The sequence below is a fragment of the Temnothorax longispinosus genome, unplaced genomic scaffold, assembly GCF_030848805.1.
Source record: "Temnothorax longispinosus isolate EJ_2023e unplaced genomic scaffold, Tlon_JGU_v1 HiC_scaffold_17, whole genome shotgun sequence".
Taxonomy (NCBI): Eukaryota; Metazoa; Arthropoda; class Insecta; order Hymenoptera; family Formicidae; genus Temnothorax; species Temnothorax longispinosus.
Genome location: NW_027269981.1, coordinates 528,189 through 552,927, shown reverse-complemented (window position 1 = coordinate 552,927; position 24,739 = coordinate 528,189). Strand labels below are relative to the sequence as shown.

The 24,739-nt window shown below is 40.2% G+C and overlaps 1 pseudogene; it reads left to right on the top strand.

Moving 5' to 3' along the window:
• The first annotated feature begins 1,110 nt into the window (after nt 1-1,110).
• The window catches only part of LOC139823762 (lysosomal alpha-mannosidase-like), a 30,837-nt pseudogene continuing 7,208 nt past the window's right edge, over nt 1,111-24,739 (top strand).

Below are 24,739 nucleotides of genomic sequence, written 5' to 3'. Positions count from 1 at the left end.
AATTCAAAGGAGTGTTTCACACCCTAAATATGGTTTTCCGCCGATAAAAAAAAATACGTATGTTTTCTTTTTACGTCTACTAAAACATATTAAAAAATTATCCAAATCTTCGATTTACACTTGGGTAGTGTTACTTGTGAGTAGTTCGGACACGAACCATAGCATGGATACGAACACATGTATCGTTACCCGAGTCTTCTCTGATCGTTACCGAGCGTAACGCCGTAGTTGACGTCCACTTTCTCAGAGGGCAGATTAGGACAGACGTTGTGGCCACCGTCGAGCCACCGTCGAGTTTCCCCACTACTCATCTAGTGAGTTCGTGATCCAGGGAAGCCGAGCACTTCCGTTGCCGCGCGACACACATTGTCTTGTTAGACACGGACACACACTCGTGCGTCTACATACTCGTCTCCTGTACAAGAGTGATTCTGAATAAACTTTTCTAATAGCCTCATAAATAGTGCATTTTATTACTGATAGCCGACAGAACATATAATTGCAGTGGGTGCATGTGCCCACAATTGGTGACCCCGACTGTGAATTGTTCGGTTCAGTGCACGTTCAAGAAATTTCTTGTCGAGGCCCGTCTCGTGTCCACCGACCTTGTCGGGAGGACACCCGACGGCATTTTTCTCTGTTGCAGATTTAACCTGTATACAGCTCGTACCCCGAAAAGGAGATCGACGCAGATTAAGTGCAAGCGCAAGTTTTTTCTCGCCGGCATTCAAGCCCCTAGCCACAACAGCGCGCCATTACGCACGACACGCTATTGGTCGAGACCCGTTCAACGTTAGTGCCTCATCGAGCAGCCCGTACAACCGATTTTCTTCCTTGGCGCGGCTGTTCCTGACGGTTGAACTTCTGCATCCTGTGCAACGGCTCATCGCAGCTTGTCGTAGTCGTCGAGACCTTTGTTCTGTAACGTTGTCCTCTCAATTACTTGTGTTATCAGTGCATGCGATCTCGTGTCTCGTGTAAGCTTTCCCCCACGAATAAGCGCATGGTGTCGCCGCATAAATTTTGTGCTGATTTAGCGTGCGTTTGCGACGTCGTAACCTTGCGCGTACCATTGTAACGCTCCCTATTGCGCTTTACTCCTCTGTAATCATGTCAGAACCGGCGCGTGTGGAATCATACCGCGTTCCTAAAATTCCGCCATTTTGGAAAAGCGAGCCGGAAGCGTGGTTTTTGCAAGTTGAGGCGTCATTGCGCGTGGCGGGAATTACTGTCGATCGAACCAAAGCCGACTATTTGTTAACGGGCGTAAACACCGAAGTAGTCGCACATATCTCTGATTTACTTAAAGCGGATCCGCCGCCTGATAATCTATTCGAGCGTCTTAAAGAGCGTATTTTATCTGTTTACGCGACTTCGTCCGAATCTTGCTTGCGAAGCCTGTTAAAAGGTCAGGTGTTAGGCGATCAAAAACCTTCACACCTTCTTAATCATATGAATAATCTTAATAACGGTCAGTGCAGCCCAGCAGTGCTCAGATCTTTGTTTATCGAGCAACTTCCTGACTCTCATAAAGCCATTCTAGCCGCGATTAACGAGCAAGATTTGCATAAGCTGGCCGAAATAGCGGATAAGATTTCCGAGACCAATAACCCGAATACATCGGTAGTACCGTTCGTCGCTACGGTAAACCAAGCGAAAAATGCAGCACCCTCATCCAGTATCGATAAAAAATTAAACCAAATTACTAAGCAACTCGCGGCCCTTAATAAAGAGGTGTTTAAATCGCGACGTAACCGATCTAAGTCTAGAGGTCGTTCTCCCGCGCAATCGCAAAGCGCAGAAAAATCCGACCTTTGTTATATCCACCGTAAAAATACGGAACCAAGGCGACATCCTGTCGCAAGCCATGTTCTTGGCAAGAGCCTAAGCAGTTGGAAAACTAAAATCCCCTCCTCGCAACGAGACGGTCGGGGATAACGGGGCGACTCAAAGCCGTCTTCACGTTTTCGACCGCATTACAGGTCAACAATTTCTTATCGATACTGGCGCGGAAATTTCAATTCTCCCCGCAACGCTGCGCGATAAAAAAACGCCGTCTGAACTTAAATTATTTGCGGCTAATAATACTAATATTGACACCTATGGTGAACGTCGCCTTGCTTTAGATTTCGGTCTTCGACGACCTATAGTTTGGAATTTTCGCGTAGCAGCAGTCCCTAATGCAATCTTAGGTGCGGATTGTCTAAAACATTATCAACTTCTGGTTGACTTACACAAGCGTCGACTTATCGATACGTGCACTAAGCTCTTCACTGCGGGTGAAATTTGAGTTGTTCGCGAAAATAAGATATCAACGGTAAATCGCGAAGCTAATTTCGCGAATATTCTTTTAGAATTTTTGGAGATAACGGGAGTTAGTCAGCTAATTCCATTTAGATTCCATTTAGACGTGATGTTGAACATCACATTCTAACTTCCGGTCCGCCAGTCACAGAACGTCCTCGACGTTTGCCGCCGGATAAATTGGCGGCAGCTAAAGCGGAATTTAAACGTCTTGTGGAGTTAGGCATTTGCAGACCTTCTAGTAGCCCTTGGTCTAGCCCTATTCACCTCGTTCGCAAAAAGAACGGTGAGTGGCGAGTATGCGGTGATTACCGCCGGGTAAATGCGATAACCGTTCCAGATAAATATCCCGTTCCTCATCTCCATGATTTATCTGCCAATCTTGCAGGAAAAACCATCTTTTCGGTTTTAGATCTTTTTAAAGCATACCACCAGATACCGGTGGCTAAAGAAGATGTACCTAAAACGGCCGTCATCACCCCATTCGGGTTGTTTGAATACGTTTACATGATTTTTGGTCTTTGCAACGCGGCGCAATCGTTTCAGCGTTACATTCATCAAGCACTTAAAGATTTAGATTTCATCTTCGCGTATATTGATGATATTCTTATTGCCTCCTCAGAAGAAGAGCATAAGAAACATCTTTGTACGGTTTTCCAGAGACTTAAAGAATTCGGATTATTTTTAAATCCATCTAAATGCATTCTAGGCGTCCCACAAGTAACTTTTTTAGGTCACATAGTTAGCCATGACGACATTAAGCCTACCCCAGAAAGAGTTGCCGCCATTCAAAACTTACCTAAACCGCGTACAGTTGTCGACCTTCGTCGATTTTTAGGCGCCTTAAATTTCTACAGGCGTAGCCTCCCTCAGGCAGCGCGCGTTCAAACTCCGCTTCATGTCTACCTTAAAGACTCGCGAAAAAAACGATAAGCGCGAAATAATTTGGACCCCTGATGCCGAAAAAGCGTTCGTTTCAGCTAAATCAGACCTGGCCAACGCAGCTTTCCTAGCGCATCCATCCACCAACGCAAAAACTCGTTTGGTTACCGACGCCTCAGACTTTGCTATGGGAGCAGTCCTCGAGCAGAACATCGAGAATACCTGGAAACCGTTATCTTTTTTCTCTCGAAAATTTACCGAATCGCAGAAGAAATATAGTGCGTATGACCGCGAACTCACCGCAATCTACGAATCTATAAAATTTTTTCGACACTTCCTGGAAGGTCGCAATTTTAAAATTCTAACTGACCATAATAAGCCTTTAATTTACGGGTTTAAACAGCGCTCGGATAAAGCCTCCCCAAGGCAATTGCGACAACTATCCTTTATAGCCCAATTTTCCATCAACATCGATTACCTCCCCGGTCCCGATAATGTGGTAGCTGATGGTTTGTCACAAATCGAAGCACTCTGCTTACCTACCGAGTTCGAGTTAGTTGATCTTGCCTCTCGGCAAAAAGAAGATGACGAGCTTAAACATTTACTTGCTTCTAACACATCGTCACTCAAATTTAAAAAATTTGTTTGGGGTTCTCCTAATACAGAGCTCTACTGTGAATTGTCAGGAGAAGTTATCCGTCCTTACATTCCAGCATCTCTTAGGAAAGAGGTCTTTGACTTATTTCATAATTCTGCCCACTCCAATGCCAAGGTCACTGACCGCATCATACGTCAACGATACATTTGGCCTAACCTACATCGTGACGTTGCCAAATGGGCACATAGCTGTTTGGACTGTCAACAGTCTAAAGTCTCTCGTCATGTCAAACAAGTTCCTGCTTCTTTTATCGCTTCTGATGGACGTTTTGAGCATATTTACTTAGACATTATTGGTCCCTTACCACTTATCAACGGCTATAGATACTGCCTCACTTTAATCGACAGATTCTCTCGCTGGCCTGAAGCAATTCCGATTACTAATATTACGGCCCAAACAATAGCTAATACATTTTACGATCATTGAATCACTCGTTTTGGCGCCCCCAAAATTTTAACAACTGATCAAGGAGCTCAATTTGAATCTCAACTTTTCGCAGCTTTACTATCTTTAATAGGCTGTAAGCGCATTCGTACAACCACTTACCACCCCCAGTCAAATGGTATGGTTGAGCGCTGGCACTGCTCACTAAAAGCAGCTTTAATGTGCCATGGTACAGAGAATTGGGTCAACACCCTTCCAACCGTCCTCCTAGGATTACGAACGCATATACGTCTGGATACGCAAGCTTCTCCAGCTGAATTCGTTTATGGCACCATTCTTCGAGTGCCCGGAGAATTTTTTCTTCAGGAAGACTTTTCTCCAGACCCTGAAATCTTTATTAACGACTTTCGAAATTTCATGCGCCAAGTTAAACCTGTTCCAGTGGCTCACCACTACAAAAAGCGCGCATTTTTCTTCAAGGAATTGAACTCGTGTTCTCATGTCTTTCTGCGACACGATGCAGTTAAAAAACCTCTGGAACGACCGTATTCTGGCCCTTTCAAAATGCTGCAAAAAAACTCCGATAAAGTCTATACAATTGAAGTCAATAACCGACCTCTCAGTGTTTCTATAGAACGTCTTAAACCCGCACATTTTTTATTGGATAACGTTAATGAAACACCTTCAACAGACGTTCCTTCTACTTCCAATCAGCCTATATAGCAATTGTCCTCCTTCAGGAGCAACCGTCTAAACAAATTAAAACGTATCCGGCACAAAAAAAGCGAGTACAATTTAATTTAGATAAAGAGCCATAATTCTTTTCATTTCGTATTCGTAATTTTAGCGTTTTCCCCTATACTTTATTGTCAACCCTTTAGTCTATAAGTCTAGCATTAGCATAGTATTATTAGTTGCAAGCTCAACGTTTCAATTATATTGTTATACTCTAGTTAGCATTTAAGCAACGTAACTACTGTGCAATATTATTCTCCTTTTGTTAACACTCGGGGGGGAGTATGTGGCCACCGTCGAGCCACCGTCGAGTTTCCCCACTACTCATCTAGTGAGTTCGTGATCCAGGGAAGCCGAGCACTTCCGTTGCCGCGACATTGTCTTGTTAGACACGGACACACACACTCGTGCGTCTACGCGTTAGCTTCACCTATAGTTAAGTTGCGTCATACTCGTCTCCTGTACAAGAGTGATTCTGAATAAACTTCTAATAGCCTCATAAATAGTGCATTTTATTACTGATAGCCGACAGAACATATAATTGCAGTGGGTGCATGTGCCCACAACGTCCCCCGAAGTCGGATGGCCGCTCTCAGGTTTCTCTCTGGCCAGAGTAACTGGCGTGACGCCTGGCTCACGGGATCTTTCGGAAACGGGTGAAGGGGAAGGATTCCTTTGGCGGTGCGACGTGACGATTGAGAATCAGATGTCGAATCGATCATGCATTTTCAAATATATAATGTTTATCATATTAAAATAAATAAAAATATTTACATCTATAATTGTAAAATATAGTACAGAATAGATATGAGAAAAATTTCCATTCTACAACGTACATATTACTTCTATAAGTGTACTATTCAACGACACATTTAATAAAAGCAATAATATTAAATTACTATTTAAAAAATAAACATTAAATAAAAATTAACAGCAATGAAAACTTTAATCGACCCTACTGGCCATTGTAACTGTCATGACAATACGTTTATATGACTATTATTTCGTAACAGAACGTTAATAGAAATAGTATGTAATTTGTTTTTTAATCGAGATATAAAAATTGGACGATTTTGCTTCTTCTATGAAATCGTCGTATCTAATTAAAAAAATTAGATTTGTATTGGTTTTTTGAAGATAAGGTGAAGTACGTAGGGCTATATATTTGTGTCACTTACAGAAAAAATTAAATAAAAAATTGCACACATTATGAGTAACATAAAATGTGGTGTAAAATAATATAAAATTTTATAAAGTAAGATACTGTAAATGTAATGTTTTATTACTAAATGACTTTTATTTTTTTATTACTGTATTACTAAATGACATTAAAAAATCTAAAATTGAAAAATTTTCATATACTTATTTTCGCGGTATATCTGTATGTAATGATCTATATGTTTCAAAAGTTTGCAAACTTTATCTTCGAAAAAGCAACACAAATCTAATTTTTTTAATATTACACGATTTCATAGAAAAAGCGAAATCGTCTAATTTTTATATCTCGATTTAAAAACAATTTACATATTATTTCTATTGACATTTCGTTGAGCGATTAAAATCATATAATAAAAGTTGAGATAAATAACTAGTAAAAAATAATTTTCTAAACGTATATATATTTTAAATGGTACATTTATTTCCATTAAATCGTCATAGAAACATAAAGCTGTTCTACACCGTGAACAATACATTAATTTATACTACAAGTTTATTATAGAGAAGCATTGCAAATTCGATTATCTATAGATAAAATAATATATACATTCTTTATTTGTTGTTCATGACTTGTAATAGTCGGGATTTTATGATAATTTATTCGAAATAAATTATATGAAGAGAGCAAAGTTTTATTAAATTGTACAAACTTCTTTATTTTTTAAAGTAAAAAATAAAATTATTAAAAAATATTTATATATGAGACGTTCCATGTCAACCAGGACAGGGCCATCTCCAAAATTTTATTGAACCGATTAAAATCGTTAAAGGCTTAAAAAATTTTTTTTTCCCTGTTTTTTATTTTCATTATTCACAATAAAGAAATATATTTACCATATAATGTGTATCCTATTTTTTTCCTACGAAATCTCACAATTTACAGAAACAGAGAGAGAGAGAGAGAGAGAGAGAGAGACAGAGAGAGAGAGAGACAGAGAGAGAGAGAGAGAGAGAGAGAGAGACAAAAGGGAAAAATGCAAAAGAAAAATAAGATGTCAGCGTTATATACCCGTGCGGTAACACTCAGTCTCGAAATAGCCTGTAGCGGCGCGGCAGGACGTCTAATATTTTTTACATGCTCTTTCGTTCTCGGAATAATTACATAATTATTATATATGTTAAAAAAAAGTAAAAAAATAAAAAGAAGCACCGGGAAACGAACCCGGCCCAGCGTCTTAGCAGGCAAACGCTGTACCGCGCTGCCACACACCATTTCGGGATTGAACGTTACCGCACGGGTATATATGGAACGCTGAAATCCTTTTTTGTTTATAATTTTGCAACGAATGCTTAGTATCAACTAATATCTTATCTATATACTCTGAGGTTCTCCCCTTGCAGACTATTAAAGTATCGTGCACATCTGCGCTTTTCGACGTGTACCCTCTTTTTCAGATCGCCGGGCCACGTCGAGAAAGCAATCTAGCAGCCTCGACGCATCAGAGTCAGAGCGAGAAGGAGGGAATAATATTCTTTCTCTCGCTTGCTCGCACGGCGCGCCGAACTTAGCCGAGCGCGCATCGTCACGGACACGGTCGTCACGGAGACAGAGCATCTCTGTGTGCGTACGCTGCTGACATGTTACCGACATGTCAAGAATCGTGCAGCGCCTCACACCTGCAAACCAATGAACTATAAGGCGTGGATTGGCGTGGAAAATGACATGTTGACAAGCTTATTTTGTTGTGCGTGCTATTTCTTTATTATTCGCTCTGTGCTTGTGCTCTAACGTTTAACGTATTCGTGAAAGTCATAAAATTGGCCGAAAAGTAAGATTTGCACGCGGAAGGAACGTTTTCACCTCCTTTCGATAGTTGTTAAACGGCTGTTTTTCCCGTATGTTTAGGCTTCGTTTTATGGCTGTTTGTTTATTGTCGAGGGAAAAGGGTAGTTTTAGGCCAATTTTGGAAGTGTTCTGAAACGATCTAGAGTGATTTTTTATTGAAATGTCTTTTTATTTGAAAATGGCATGCACAACAAAATTGTGTTTTCCTTGCCTCGATAGTAATAATCCAATATGGCCGCGGTGACTACCCAGGAGCCTTAAGGATCGAGGTTGAAGCGATCCAGTTGAGTCAATTGACGGTTTAGAAAAAAGTTTTTTATTAGGTCATTAAAAAATCTGTATTAGGTATCATTTTATTCTCCATACGCTGCTATTGCATAAAACGTATAGTAAAAGTATTATGCATATTATGCATCTTTATATTTTAATTAGCTAAAAACGAAACACTTTTTTGCCAATGCCAACTTGAAAACTTGTGGTATTGCTAATTATTTCAATATAAAAATGGCATGAATATATGTTTTGCCGTTGATAGAATGAAATAATGATTATTACTGGTAGCTCCCTTGACAATTATATAAGCTATCGATTTTTTAATAACTTTCCGTCGATTATATTAAATACGATTGAAACTTGGCAACGTTTCACTTTTATGGGGTTGGTAGCAGTACTCGCCTTTGTATTAAGCCACGTAACGGCAGTTGCTAAACGTAAACATGCCGGTGAATTTTTTGTCATTCTGGATAAGGTTAGGTGCCCGCGTTTTGGCTATACCCAAATCCTGTCAGTATGTGCACGTTTTTGGTTCTCTTCCGTGCTGTGTCTACTATTTTGTGGTAATGTCAACGATTTTAGGGTTCTCTTTTATGTTATGTTCACAATTTTTTGGTTTTCTTCCGTTAGATTTATGATTTTTTGATTTTATTTCCAAAGAGAATAAAAAAATTGTGGACATAGCACAGAAGAGAACCACAAAAACGTGCCCATACCGACAGGATTCGGGTACAGCCAAAACGCGGGCGACGCTGCGTTGCCACATCTACCTACTTGCGAACTATCAACTGCTATTTCAGTCTAATTTTGATCGCTTTAACTTGTAATATCCCGGGAAAAAATGATTAGATATAATCATATATAATTATATCTGATATATATATAATTATATATAATTATATATGTTTTTATATGGGGTCATATCTAATTATACATGGCCACATGTGCAATCAGTGGTCCTACATACAACCAGATATAGCACCATATCTACTTGTATATAAATGTATATAATTTTATGTGAAGCCAGATATAATGATATATGAATGGTGCACCCTACATATAACAAGATATAGCATTATATACAACTATATATGCAGTCATATATAGCCAGATATATTAATGTGACTAATTTGGCGCTATATACAACCAGAAATAGCGCTATATCTAATCGTATATAAATGTATGTGAAGCCAGATATAATGATATATGAGTAGTGCACTCTACATATAACTAGATATAGCATTATATACAACTATATATGAAGTCATATATAGCCAGATATATTAATATGCCTAATCTTGTCCTATGTACAACCAGATATAGCACTATATCTGTATAGATATAGATTCGCAAGTTATCATATATGCTGCAGATATTTAATCCTAAATTTAAAAATTTATTTGAATCGTTTTTATATATATTATAGATATTAAATTCAAAAATTCGTTACATAATATTATATAATTCAGTATTATAAAATAATACTGCAGGTCATGTGTGCGTACCCGGGAAAAAAATTATATATAATTACTAGCTGGTTACCCGGGCTTCGCCCCGAAGGACATATGTAATCAGACACGCAAATAGTCTCTCTCTTTCTCTCTCTCTCCCCCCCTCTTTCCCCTCTCTCTCTCTCTCTCTATCTCTCTCTCTGTCTCTCTCTCTCTGTCTCTCTCTGTCTCTCTCTGTCTCTCTCTCTCTCTCTCTCTCTCTCTCTCTCTCTCTCTCTCTCTCTCTCTCTCTCTCTCTCTCTCTCTCTCTCTCTCTCTCTCTCTCTCTCTCTCTCTTTCTCTCTCTCTCTCTCTCTAAATACAATTCTTTAAAATTCGATTAATTTCCCGAAAAATTCGTCAAACTTCTGATACCGCTTTCCAAAAAGATCAGTAACAAAAAATTATATACTTGATAGCACTCCCCGGGAAATTCAACCCCTACTTTATGTACAATTCTTTGAGATTCGGTCATTCGGAACCGGTTTTTAAAAAGATCGGTAATAAAAAATAGTACACTTTATAGCACTCCCCGGGAAATTCTACCCCTACTTCATGTATAATTCTTTGACATTTAATCAATTATTTCCCGAAAAATTGAAAGAATTAAAAAAACCGGTTTCCAAAAAAATCGGTAACAAAAACTGTACACATTATGGCGCTCGCCGTAAAATTCTACCCCTACTTCATATACAATTCTTTCAGATTCGGTCAATTAATTCCCGAAAGATTGAAAAAATTTCGATACCGGCTTCCAAAACATCGGTAACAAAAAACTATACACATAGTGGCACTCCCCGGAAAATTCTACCCCTATTTCATATACTTTTGGTAAACATTATTTGAAAAAATTTCGATACCGGCTTCCAAAAGATCGGTAACAAAAAATTATACACTTCATAGTACTCCTCGGAAAATTCTATCTTTGTTTGATCTATAATTTGTTGAGATTTGATCAATTATTTTTCGAAAAATAGGAAAAATTAAAAAAATCGGTTTCCAGAAAATCGGTAACAAAAAACTATACACATAGTGGCACTCCCCGGAAAATTCTATCCTTATTTCATATACTTTTGGTAAAAATTCGGTTCAGGGGTTTGGGCTGGGCGTTGATGAGTCAGTGAGTGAGTGAGTGAGTGAGTGAGTCAGTCAGTCAGGACATCTTCCTGATTAGATATATAAATATACATATATAATTATATATAATGCAATTATATATGAATTTTGTCTCTATATGATTATATATAATTATATATAATCATATATAATCATATATGACCATATATGACCATATATAGTCAATATATATTGGAAAAGAACTGTTAACTTCGATAATAAAGCATTGATAAGTTAAGATGTATATTTTTTCAAAAGCTATAGAATCAAAAGTGAAATGATTTATTCCATGCATATATTACAACTTGGCACTGCTTGACATGAGATAGTGCTGTGTCTCTTGATACCGTTTTTATACTACTGTCCGTCAAATTTTAAATACGAGAAACGAATCCTATTAAATATATATATATATATATATATATATATATATATATATATAAAGTTTCACATACATTTTGACATGATTATATATAAGTTCGTATAATTTATAAAAAAAAAAATATATATATATATATATATATATATATAAGAATTAAGCATTTATCCATGTAGATTATATATGATTATATATAGCCATATATAAACTTAAATTCGGATTATCCGATAGATGGCATCCGATAGGATTTATTTCTCGTATTTAAAATTTGACAAACAATGGTATAAGAATGGTATCATAAAAGACACGGCAGTATCTCACGCCAACCAGCACCAAGTTATATGTAAATCATTTCACTTTTAATTCTGGCTTTTGAAAAAAATATACACTCAATTTATCAATGTTTTATTCCTTAATCGAAGTTAACAGAATTTTTTTTTAATATATATAAAATATTTATTATGTTAGATATAATCACATATGATTATATATAAAATCAACATTAAATATAATTAGATATAACCACATACAATTATATATAACCATATATGGTTATATAATTATATGTGGTTATATATAATTATATACAATTATATCGGGCCATTTTTTATATCTAATTATATCTAATGTCGATTTTATATAATCATATGTGATTATATCTAATCATTTTTTCTCGGGATATTTGTTATTAGATGGTGAATACGTGTTTTTTTGCGTTCTAAATGTTCGCATTAATTTATTGTACGCGTAGGCACGTTTTTTGAGCGTTTATATAGACTAGATATTAAAGAAAATTGGGATCAATCATCGCCGTCAACGCTTTCTCCATATAACCCCATGTAAAACGACGCATTTTTGGAAATTAATATCTCAGCTTCTGGATTGTCAATAAATCTGAAATAATTCTCACACATGCGGTAGATCCTATACTATCATATATATTTTTTACAAACTAAAATCTAGAGTTGACCAAACTGCATCAACCTCCTTAAAGACGTCATTATGATGACTTTACGTTATGACGTCTTAATGGCGTCATATATCCCGATTTATGACATTGTGCGTCTGGGCAGGAAGCAGGATCAAAATATTACGTCATAATGACGTTATAAAATGACGTCAGTATAATGTCATTTTTAAAGACATAGTCACTTTTTTGGTTATTTGTACAAACATGACTAGTTTTTGACGTCAAAATGACATGTGCTTGCTACCTGGGTCAGTACCGACAGACAAATGCATTTCATCTAATCTTAATTGCAGTTTTATTGCAAACAGAAACTTCCGCTACGTGCTCTTACAAGATTTCCAAAAGCACGTTTTAGACCTCGTTTCTGTTTGTCAAAATATTGCGCGGGCAATTTTGAGCTAGTCGCGCGATGCAATAAAGATCCTAAGCAAACTCTGTCTGGGATTAAGGCCCTTTTGGCGCGTCGTGTCACCGGGTTTGTAGTTATGGGCCAGACAAAGTTAATAAAAAAAATCCGATTACGTATGTCCCGTCTGTCGGTATATTACTCTGGAAGGTCGCTTTGTCGCCTAGGCAAATAGCTATTATAGTTATATAAAAAAAGGACTGTGAGGAGATCAAAGCTCACTCGCCGATCGATAACCGTCCGTGCTCAGTTTGATTTTAATCTTAAAAGGATGCTGGAGCCGTCTGTTTTACCGGCTTTTTTTGTCGGCACGTAGCGTCGTATTAATTTGACAGAATTAAAAATCCTTCTCCAGAATTGCAGTACGTACATTAATAATTTGGGGGAACTCCGATTTTATATAGAAAACGAGAAAAAATTACAGAAGTACAGATTTCCTTATCCTACTTTTATCCCAATATGGCGTCTCGAGTTGCGGCGAGCTGTCAGCTCGTCACAAGATGTATTTCATATAAGAGATATACCATTGGTACGAACGCGAAAACAAGTTCCCCCGAATTGCACAACAAGAAAAACATCGATGAACTCTCCAAATCAAGATTTGGAAGCGTAATATAAAAGTATAATGTCGATGTGCATCGTGCGTATGTGTGCGTGCAAAGTAGCGTGCTATCCTTGTCTATATCTTTGTCTATACAAGGACAGATATAGTCGATAACATAGAAAATGGTAATTTCGTCGGTTATACAGACGGCTCCAGCATCCCCTTAAGAGCTCGTCTAAATTTTTAAAAAGTTTCCGTGAAAAAGGGAAATCGTGGAGTCCACAGGACGTAACAACTGAAATATTTCTGAAATATTACAAAACATTTCAGAGAAATATGCAACGACGCCGCTAGGCGGCGCATAATGTTAAAACTAACTCGCAAATAAATTTCAGTTGGGATCTAATATAATAGTCGGGGAGCTGAGGGACCAAAACTGCAACAGTTTTAGAAAGGCTGATATTTTAACATTAGGTCATGTATCGGTTGTATATCAATAGTCTACCGTCAGTCAGCCAGTTTTGCTAACAGCTGGCGCAGGGGCGGCTCCAAACTTGTAAAAAAAACATGTATGTCGCAACTGTTTTATAAAATCTGAAAATTAGTTTGTAGATAGTAAGTTAACTAACAAACTGTGTAGGTATGGTCAGTCAGCAAAATATTGCAACGGTACGCGTCAGCAGCGCGCTGAAGTCATCAAAAAATTGTAGTTGGTAAAAGTGTTGTATAAAATCTAAAATTTTGCATACAATTAGTTAATATTATTTAAAACAGGAAAAACATAGTCAGTCAGAATTTTTATGTAACAAACGCCGTCAGCAGCCAATGGAAGGGCACGCCGCGCGCTTGATTTATATAGCGCGCTCGACCGCAAAATGTGTCGATTGTATGGTCACAAAAAAATTAAGAATTTAAACTACTTGCTTTATTATATTTTCATTTTTACAAACCATACTTTTTATGACTTAAGCGTGTTTCTGACGCGTCCCGTTTCGTCCCGTTGACTTATTTCAATATTTTTCATGTTAAAGAAATTATAGATAATATTTTGTATTAAAACCATTTATTTTATTATTAAATATAATCAGCCCGCGCCATCGAGCGCGCTATATAAATCAAGCGCGCGGCGTGCCCTTCCATTGGCTGCTGACGGCGTTTGTTAATAAAATAAAAATTCTGACTGACTATGTTTTTCCTGTTTTAAATAATATTAACTAATTGTATGCAAAATTTTAGATTTTATACAACACTTTCACCAACTACAATTTTTTGATGACTTCAGCGCGCTGCTGACGCGTACCGTTGCAATATTTTGCTGACTGACCATACCCACACAGTTTGTTAGTTAACTTACTATCTACAAACTAATTTTCAGATTTTATAAAACAGTTGCGACATACATGTTTTTTTTACAAGTTTGGAGCCGCCCCCGCGCCAGCTGTTAGCGAAACTGGCTGACTGACGGTAGACTATTGATATACAACCGATACATGACCTAATGTTAAAATATCAGCCTTTCTAAAACTGTTGCAGTTTTGGTCCCTCAGCTCTCGGACTATAAGCAGGCCTCTGGCGAAGCAAAATCATGACTATGATCAAGAATATGTTTTATGAAGGACAGGAAATTGTTCCGGATCACCCTATACAGGGTGATCCAGTTCATATTTTCGATAAATTGATTTTAATGTTCGGGTGCACTCTCACACACCCCCAAGCACCCTTCACATTCTTACTGACCACCACTCACGCCATTTACCTGACCACCCCCTACTCCGCTTCCACCCACCTAAATAAAAAATCGATTTATATTTTTAATAAATTAATTTCAATATTTGCGTACACCTTCACACAACACCCCCAAACACCCTTTACACTCTTACTGACCACCACTCACGCCATTCATCTGATCACCCCTCACTTTCCTCTTACCCACTTAAATAAGAAATCCTGTTTATATTTTCGATAAATTGATTTTAATAAAAGTAAGACGTATATATGAATCGGCCTAACTGGCAATAATTTATCATCGTGACGATTCGACCATTGGTTTTGGTCCAATTAATCGTCAAGACGTTAATAATCTTTGATACTTATATATTATATATTTTAATCAATAATAAAAAAACTGATGCAAAATTGACGAACGAAGTTATTCATTTTTTCACATACCTACACTGCATATACATATAATCGTGCTCGATAACGCCGAGCGCTAGACGGACGAGAGCAATAGCGTCGAGCACGCGAGACGACCGCGAACGATAGCGACGAGCGTGATACGTAAGCGAACGAGAGCGTCGAACTCGAAGAAGAACGGTAGAACGCGAGAGCGAGTGATAACGCCGAGCGCGAAACTGAGTAGAGTCAGGAGCGTCGAGCGGAAGCGCGATATCGGCGGCGGAAGCGTCTGATCTCGTTATTATTCGCACGTATTTATCTTTATATAATATTTATTTAATATTAAATATTTATTTAACATTATATTTATAGCTATTGTGACGACAACGACGATGTCCGTCCGGTCTCGCCAGCCGGGCCGGAGCGCGCCGTCGCTTTTCCTTACTAATGAGGTCTAACGTTGTCTGTAATTATTCCCGAATCGCGATAATTTCCTCCGAAACCCAGATGGAGACTCGACTGAGTCTTGATATGTTGGGCGCCAGGTGCGATTCCTCGCACCACGATACACGAAATCGCAATTCTCTCAGGCGTGAGTTTCTTGGATTTATCGCGGCTGGAAAGGGAGAGAGGGCGTAGCGCAATTAACACTCGAATAACATAATAGCAAACAAATATATTTAAAAAAGCGGTTAACAGGAGTAATGATGGAGTCGTTTTCCACGGCGAACTAGTAGAATCCGAGGTAGCGTCCCGTGTCACCCCACGAGCGCGATACTCATTCCGTCGCCGAATTGCTCGGCAATTCCTATCCGTTTCGCACCCGGAAGATTTTTCGCATATTTATTCTCTTACAACTACACAATTCGTTTACAATTACCCGCGACAAATTATACGCCACGAGGCGATTCAATCTACGCTCGACTTTCCTCACAAGTTAACCCCGATGACACGCACGAACATCCACTTACAATTAATGCGCACTTACCATTAACGCGAACTTACGTACACTTAACACAACCTAACCGGAACGATAATGGTGAAGCTCTCGCACGCGCGAGAGCAACTCCCCGAAGTGACCGCGGATCGCCCGATCACGCGAGTCCCCAAATGACCGCGAATCTCCCGATTCCGCCGGTCCCGAATGACCGCGGATCTCCCGATTACGCGAGTCCCGAAAACGCCGAACTCATAGGCGCCCCGCGCCACGTCGCAATCACGCGATGTCGGTTGAGAGCTCCCGGCGCTACCCGCGGCTCTCACCACGCGGACGGATTTCCCGACGCGAATCCGTGCAGCCTCTTCCCCTCGTCTCGTTACGGTCCGGCACAATAAAACGAACGAGGATGACAAACTTAACACGCACGTTGACTGTCGGCGACCATGCGCTCGAATCCCCCGAGACGGGCAATGGCGACTATTTCTCCCGGTCCGATCCTCCCGCGGTACTTCCTTCGATCTTCGCGACATTCAACGCACGACTCTACAGCGAATCACCATTTCACGCGGCACAACGCGACCCCCGGGAGGATCTCGATATCGCGACAGTCTTACTTGACGAGGGCTGAGCAGTGGCCTTACAAGAACGCTCGTTCCGGCAGCTCGTCGATGGATTCGCAGGGCTGGATGGTGTTCCGTTGCTGGCTCGCACGACAGTGGCGGGTCTCCGGCCTGGCGGGATCACGCGGGGCCCGCGCGCACTCGCGCGCCGATGTTACTAGCCCCAGTAGGTGCTGCGCCCTGGCACGCTACCGGTCCCTCTAGGCGATCGCCGCGCCTTCCGAGGGCGCCCTCCGCGGCCGCTCTTCATCCGCCGGCGGTAGTTTCGGTTCGCCTTCATGAGACCGGCTGTCCAGGCCGCGACTCATCGCCCGGTTTCTCGACGGCCAAGCTGTCCAGGCCCAGGCTCGTCGACCGGTGGCGGGATACCGGTTTTGGTCCCGTTCCTCGGCGAGGACACCCTCGTCGAGGCGTCCCCCATTCCGGGTCCTCCGTGTACGGCTGCCGGGCAATCGTGAGTGCTCCGCGTGCCTTGGCAGGCCCCTTGTTGCTCCGACTGTGGGCCCCAGCGTGACCCGCCCGCCGGCCGCCCGTCCTCGGAAGCTTCCGGCTGGCCACCCGCAAGTCCTCCGGTGCGGCATACGCCGTTACATTTCCCGTGTTTCCGGCCCTCTGCTCCGCACTCGCTACCTGTAAGTTCGCTAAAAGATTTTATTCCTAACCTAAGGCGCTCGCTCTCCGCCCGCCCCGGGCGGAAGCACCATCCCTGACGCCTCCCTCGGCCGAGCTCCCGTCTGAGGCGCGAGACGCGACATTTGTCACGTCACACTATAAATCACAGATTTTTGTATAACAGATTTCGTAATGCAAATAAAAGAGATTCGCGGCGGCGACGACGGCGGCGCCGATCGAAGGTTGCCGCAAATCTCCTTCAGAGCTTTCGCAACGGAAAAAATTGAATTCTCGCGCGGTAACGTAAAGACTTAGGAAGACGCCAAGAGGAAAATGTAACGAAAAGATTAGCTGGCTATAAATGTTGCTCAGAAAAGCAACGTGCGGAGATTTGCATGTTTTTTTTTGCACGAGACGATTTGCATTCAACGGCTAACGTAAGTGCAAAAAAAAGCAGAACAACTTTATTTAGAATAAACCTGACAAATGCGATTAAGAATGCTAATTCGTCCTTTCGTAATCATTCTCCGAGTAACCATTGTTGATCGCAATTAATGACTTTCTAGTCTGACTTTACCGTCTGACAAATGTAATATCGATTTCTTCGTCCGACACTAATTACATTAAATGTACATGTACATGTAAAATTTATGAAGGGTCTAAAACGCTCATGTTTTAACACAATCGATTTATCAAAGAGAAAGTATTACTTTTCAATTTAATTTTATACTAAATTTTTATTTTCGACATTAATAAATTTTTTACGTTAAAATAAAATCACTTTTTCTTATTCCTAAAAGACGTTCGTCTATCCGACAGTCAAAAGAAATCGAAGGAGATGCTCCGTAAAGATGCCAACGTTAGTAACATTTATTTCGTTATCTCGTGCGTTAGGGCTCACTGAATCATCCGCGATGCCCTCGTGGATCTCTCTACTTGTGACTCACGAAGAAATAATGATGCAGACGATCGCGCGCGAGACTCGTCCCGAGCCATTGTTGCGCTCAGTTAAAATGCAGGCAAAGAATCATGAAACTCGATACACCTAAGCGCGCGCTGCAGTTCGTACAGTTTAAATTTGCTCGTTACGTGACAATCAGCCGCGTACGTTTGGTTGATCGATCTGGACGGTAGGACGTACAATGGACCGTTAGCCCTGTCGAATCACATGAGCTTTCTTTACGACAATTACACACGCATAGCCGCCGCCTATCAATCTCCGTCCGGTGATCTCATGGTGTTCGTAGATAATTCGGTATACTTGGTTCAATATCCGGCATTTACTCTGCGGCCAAATTGGCCGAAGACCTTGCAGGAACTCGGATTTCCCGCAAAGACGATAATCAACGGAGCGGTAAACACCCACAGAGGCCGTTTCTTCGTGATGTTCAACGGTAACTCGGTAGGCGAGATAGACGAATGTACGAAGAGAGTCGTCAGATTTACGCTTCTCGAGGCGACATTTCCCGGAATACCGACCGGCGTGACGTCGATCTTCCGATACGTCGACGGCAATTTGTACTTCACCACTTGGACGCAGTTCTACAGATTCAACGAATTTACGAAAACCGTCACGGCTGCCGGTAAATTCGATCTACGGATGTTGAATATTGTCTCCCTAAGACCGAACTGTTGCAACAGTTGCGCGATCTTCTCGATCGAATCGTACGCGTCGGCGATTTAACGTCACCGGCGAGCGATTCGGACGATGACGACGACGGCAGCGTTCAGCTTTCCGATCGCCGTACCAACCGAAGGAAGTAGAGGACCGCGCAAATCCCCACCACACATCGCGCGATATAAGTAAGAACTTTTCAAAGCATCAGTAAAGGTGGAAGCACATAAAATTGCAGGAGCCATGAGCAGAATGCAGAACTCATATGTGCATGCGCTATGGTATCTGCATTCTGCCCATGGCTTCTGAATTTTCAATCTACATAAAAATACATAAGCATAGTTTATGTAGATTTAAAATTCAGAAGCCACAGCCATGGGCAGAATACAGGCAGATACCATAGCGCATGCGCATATGGCTTCTGCGTTTTGCTCATGGCTCCTGCAATTTTACGTGCTTCCACCTTAACGCATCGTCAGCCGAATGCGACGCGTCGGAAAAAAATCAGAAACGAACGATACTATAGCGTGTGTGCGAAATGTTTTCGACGTTGACCGATCGACCCGTGCTGAGGGATCTTTCCCCTCGCGAGACGGATTCGGAGGTGAACGACAACGGCAAAAGACGAAGGATCGAATTGACGGACGATCATCATCACCATCATCGGGAGTCGCGTTTCAGCTCTCACCCTCCCACCGACATGCCCGTTGACTTGCCTGCGGTGCGCATCCTGACGACGCGTTATTTGCTGACAACGACTGGCTACAAATACATATAGCCATAGGTATCACGATTAAGTCACCGTGGTACAGTATACATTATACGCCTTCGTACGTGGATGTCGCCCTGTGTTGGAAATACGTAAAAATATCGGTAATATCGTGAGATGGCTACAGCCATCTATTGCATTAATAATATACTCTCGCGGTTCCATGAATGAATACTAGATGGCAGATTGTTTCCGCCTAGTAACTATTGCAAGCGACGCGCGAGCAACGCGGCGCACCGAGTTCAGCTCACGCTAGGATCACGTGACAAGAAGGCGAGTGGAGGGGATGCGCAAGCACGAACGTGCAGAGAGACGATCCCGGCCATTCTCGCAGATTCAGTCGAAATTGAAACAGTTTGAGTCACGTACTGGACATTCTGCCACGATAATACTTATCGGGAACATGTTCAAGTTCAGTTGAAAACTTATCGCTCGTGTCGTATTAATTACTCATGTTGTATTATTGCCCTTGTCGTTGCTCGTGTCGTATTCAACGCTCGTGTCGTATTAATAGCTCATGTTGTAATATATTCCGTTGCCGTGAGTTTATATACGAGTTCCGTAATACTCAGTCATTATTCGAATCACGAATAATATTATCGAACACGTCAAAGGAAGAGAGAAGAACGACGTATATTCGGGGTTCAGCCGAGCCTCTACTTGATGGTGGACATTTGTTCAAAGTTGGCAATCGAGAGCGGCCATAATTGATTTCGTTTCTCTCATGAAACGAGACGGAATAGCAGCCATTATCCTTAATATCTGTTTCGCGTACGGCGAATGAGTTCCCACTTTCAGTGGATGATTTTCCGTCTAAATAAATAGCGGATTATCTATAAAGAATTGGTGGATGCTGCAGATTCCACGATAAAGTACCTTTGAATTTATTATCTCGAATATTCGGTTTTTTCGTCAGATATCTTCCTGATGAAAGTGATACTTTACAAGTGCGCACGTGCTAATTCAAATATTCGGTTACAGGACATAACGTTATTTGCTTATATTTGTCCTCAAAGAAGGACGTTTATTATTTATTCTGATTAATAAGAAAAGGAGATAAATTCTTATCTCGGAACGTAAATTCAATGGAATTCCAATTAATACTTCTAATTGATGCGCATACATGGATTAGATTGATCGTGAAATAATATTCCTTCGAATTCGTTGTGTGTCTTATATATATATTAAGGACTCATATTTCGTTCACTTTATAAAACTCTCGTACATTCTGTATATAACGAACTTTATGTTAATTCGATAGATTATTACTATTTAAGATAATATGTTGACTACTCGATTCTTTCGAAATGATATTATAAATTGATTAACGACTTACAACAATTATGAACCGTGCGAACTGATTAACTTCTTTACTCAATTACGTTATGTAAAGTTACTATTGCGATCCTTTTCGTATTTCTTTCAATTAATTATAAGGATTTATGCTACAAAGATTTGCTGCTTTCAGTAACGTATATGGAATAATTATATTTACTACATTCAAGGAAGAAGTTTCGACTTCAATCAAAAGGACAGTTACTGATAGACTGTTAATTTATAATATTATCTAATTTAATTCCTGCATAATTCTTTCATTTATAATAATTCTCACGTTGAGATTTAATGTATTTTGAATTCTTTTGTTTTCTTGATTCCATATTCGTTATCTTAACATGTATTAATTGTGTTCATTCTCTTTATATTATTTTTCGTACTTATTATAATTGATGTGTTTGCTTCGAAGATAATTCCTTGCAGAAGTTCTACATAGAGAAGAGATCACTTATTTTATTTTAATAATTGAGAATATTTAATACATTGAATATTCTTTAATACTTTATTCCTCGATTTTAGTTTAAAATATTTCGTAAATGGATCTCAGTTTTAACTTATTATTTGTAATAAGATTCCGTTAAACGAAGGGAATATCTTCTTTACAATGTTTTGTATCGAAATTACATATTGATAATTACATTTATGGTTCACGACCAAATGATAGAATTGATTGTTTTATGAACTCAGTAAATTAACGATTCTATTTCTTAATTTGAATATCGTTTCTCCTTCTCCACCATCCTTAGCTCACGCAATATACGGGGCGTGTACACCCTGGGAGATAAACAAAGCAGGGAGGTCTCCCTGACGCTCGATATGTGGAAAGGACTAGTCGAGCGTAAACGCGACATATTGTCTGCAATCCAACCTCGCCGATAAAACCCCCTCCCCTTCTCACCGATATCGATCAGAGGGATGACGCTGCGATTCGCATCGATCAACAATCTGCCGATCTTACGTATGGAGTTACCCAACGCGGCTCGTCGCTCAAAACCCTGCTCACGCTATACTATCTCCAATTTTGCGTCGATTGCATCGTCTCGGCGCTGAACGCGGCAACCGAGGAAGTCGACGCAAAGTTTTCGCGCTATCGGGAGATAGCCGCCAACGCGATCAAGACGCGAACTTCGGCTAAAACTGCGGTACTGAAGAGCAAATTCTTCGATCCTAACAATATCGTTGACTGCGAGATTACCGCGCTCTGTTTCCGATCCTAATGTCACGACGCATGTTTACAAATATATGTATTCATACACAAAAAAAATGTAATCGCGTATCGACGTTTGTATAAATATTTTATTTTTTCAAAATAAACACTACCGCTTGTACGCGGATATCTCATATATATGTCCTCTCTCTTTCTTTTCCCTCCTTCCAGATCCGTACCTATCTCGATACGATCCCGCGCTCCCTAGATCCCCCGACGCCGCTTACTCCACAATCACCGCGATTGCGTCATCTACGATACGTAGAGTAGGATCGAAACAACCTTCGAACCGAAACGAACAAAAACGAAGAACGGATATCGGGACCGCAAAAAAAAAAAAGAACGACCTTGAACACGTTCAAACGCGTTTTTGCGCGCTTACCCACACCACCGCGTGGTACATCGAAAAGAGCGACCTTGAACGAGTTCAAACGAGTTTGAACGCGTCCGAACTCGCGAAACAAATTAATCGCGATTTCCGCGCGCGACCGATAACGCAGTCGATAACGCGGAACCGCCGATCCGATTGCCCCCTCGGAGCGCCCGGGTTCGACATCCCCCCACCCCAATGCCAACACTGCGGCGCAAAATTCCCGATCATCCGCCTAGGGAATTTACGTCTTACAGGTACCAACAAAGTACTCAAATCTGATTAAACAGTCTCGAGTCTTTGTCCTGTTACTAGTAAATTGCGTGGGGAATTTTCCCCCTGCAACTCCCCCCTTCCGATGAACCTTTACACCTTCCCTCGCCCCCCTCACCTCTCTTATGGCGTTCCCCCCGCGTGCGCGCGACCCCCGACCCCCCTTCAAAGTACCCGAGCGCAGATGTATAGACTCTTCATCTACTAATTTGTTATCGTAAATGTCTTGTTAATAACAATGACTATCTATTGGTTGCTGTGCCCTTGCGATGCGAATACTGTCTCAGTCATCTGTAATCCTTCGCGACGACCACACGCTTTCGGAAGACGATGGAAATAATTCATCCTCGTTCTTGTTGTATTGACCGCTTATGTGAGTCCCCTGATTAGTCTAAATTCAATATATAAAATTTACTTGTTTCTTACGGGATTTTCAAAAAATTTCTACATAGTTGCCATTAAATTGGTTTGCGACAAAGAAGGTTTCTCAATTACATGGTTTTCACGGACACACATGAGTCATGCAACGAAGAATACGGCCGATTCTGTATGTAACTTTGACGAATATTCGACGATGTACTCTCCGACTTCACTTTGACTATTTGTCATATTCATGGGTGAAATCTAATGTGATTAATGTAAATTGAGGCATCAGATCGACTCCAATTCTTTTATTGTAAATTGATACAGTATACTTGTAATGTGTTATTCTTAGTTTTTTTATGGTTCTGAAAAAGGCCAAGTAAAGCTCGAAACGTTAACGATTGCATATTTTTATGGAAATTATTAAATATATTTTTAACATCTTTTAATTGCTCGAAAATTGGCCGTTTTAAATTACTTAGCTTTTGCTTAGTCGAGCGAGATTATTTTGCTATTAGAAACATATTGTCTAATGTGATGGTGCCGTACGTTGCGGAAACATTTCCTGGTGTACCTCGTGTTAATTTTGTTTAAGACAATTCAGGAGTGCATCCATCAAGATTAGTTCAGAATTGCTTGGCTACACAACCCAACCTTAAGACGTTGGATTGGCCAAATCTCCGGATATGAATGTGATCAAAAATCTTTAGGACATAAATTGTTTAAGAGTGGAATCCACAAATTCTGCGTACACAAAAGAAACTTGCGCAACACGTATTTGATATGTGGGAGGGTTTTCGCGCAAGGCCCGTGTTATTCCAAAATTTAGTGCAATCTATGCCCTAAAAATTATCTGCGGTGATAGAGAATCATGAAAGTGTCACGCGGTATTAATAGAGGAAAGTGCCCTGTTATGAGATAGGATCCCAGGCAAAAAAGATTACATACAATTATATATAATTATAAATAATTATATATATTTATATATGATTATATATGTGATTATACATGAAATTTGGTGTTTTATATAAAATTATATAGGGCGGCGGTGTGGTCTAGTGGTAGAGAATTGACCGAATCTGAAAGAATTATATAGATAGGGGTAAAAAGAACTAAAGAATGTAATAGAATTAGAAAAATTGCTAACAAAAATGGGGTTTCCGATGATGTGTATAAAATTATATTAATTTTGAACGAGCCTTAACTACGCACTGCGATATCTAACGATATTAATATTTTGATCTCAGAAGATTGGACGAAGGAAATGGAAGATTACAAAAATTGTAATTATAAATATTAATTAATAATTAATTGAGTTTTATTCAATCTTGCAAAACGTATATTTCGTGGGTTGTTCGCGAAATCGCTGATT